The 890-nt window shown below is 40.6% G+C and overlaps 1 protein-coding gene across 21 annotated transcripts in view; it reads right to left on the bottom strand.

Moving 5' to 3' along the window:
* Nucleotides 1-890, bottom strand: part of TMEM232 (transmembrane protein 232) — a 287,557-nt gene that overhangs the window by 135,854 nt on the left and 150,813 nt on the right. The gene's annotated exons all lie outside the window — the stretch shown is intronic.

Raw genomic sequence — 890 nt, 5'->3', positions numbered from 1 at the left:
CATTTTGATATTTGGCAAAACTAATACAATTATGTAAAGTTTAAAAATAAAATAAAATTTAAAAAAAATAAAAGGAGGTTTCTCTTAAAATACTGTGTTGCCATAATAACACCTGTTTTCACCTGAAGTTAACTATTCTCAAACCTAAAAATAACTAATGCATTTTTCTTATGGAAATGTTTGTCTTAAGCTATGCTCATGTGCTATGCATTTACCCCAAACTCTGTCCTCAAGTCGGTTCCGCCTAATGGCTCAGAACCTACTTGACAAACCAGTATGTTATGCTCAGATATTGTTTCCTTAATCTATGTAAATGAAACTGTATAGTAGTCTGTCCTTCTGCAAGATTCAAGTTAATCATTTTATGGCCTGGGATGAACCTTTTGGTGCCAAGATTATCCCAAAATGCATCTTATGGGTGAGGGGCCTGGTGCCATTCTGAGTTTTAAGACATTTCTTTCTTTCATTAACAGACTGCTAGTGAGTTATATTGGAGAAGGCAATGGCACCCCACTCCAGTACTCTTGCCTGGAAAATCCCATGGATGGAGGAGGCTGGTAGGCTGCAGTCCATGGGGTCGCTAGGAGTCGGACACGACTGAGCGACTTCACTTTCCCTTTTCACTTTCATACATTGGAGAAGGAAATGGCAACCCACTCCAGTGTTCTTGCCTGGAGAATCCCAGGGATGGGGGAGCCTGGTGGGCTGCCATCTTTAGGGTCGCACAGAGTCGGACAGGACTGAAGTGACTTAGCATAGCATAGCATAGTGAGTTATATAACATCCAGCTGAAGACTAGCAGGGGGATACTCTTTCTGCCCCCTTCTGATGCCTATGTCAGAAGCTTTCTGTATCTCCTTTATACTTTAATAAAACTTTATTACACAAAA

This window comes from Bison bison, unplaced genomic scaffold, assembly GCF_000754665.1.
Source record: "Bison bison bison isolate TAMUID 2011002044 unplaced genomic scaffold, Bison_UMD1.0 scf7180017864189, whole genome shotgun sequence".
Lineage (NCBI taxonomy): Eukaryota > Metazoa > Chordata > Mammalia > Artiodactyla > Bovidae > Bison > Bison bison.
This window is presented reverse-complemented; position numbering and strand designations above follow the sequence as displayed.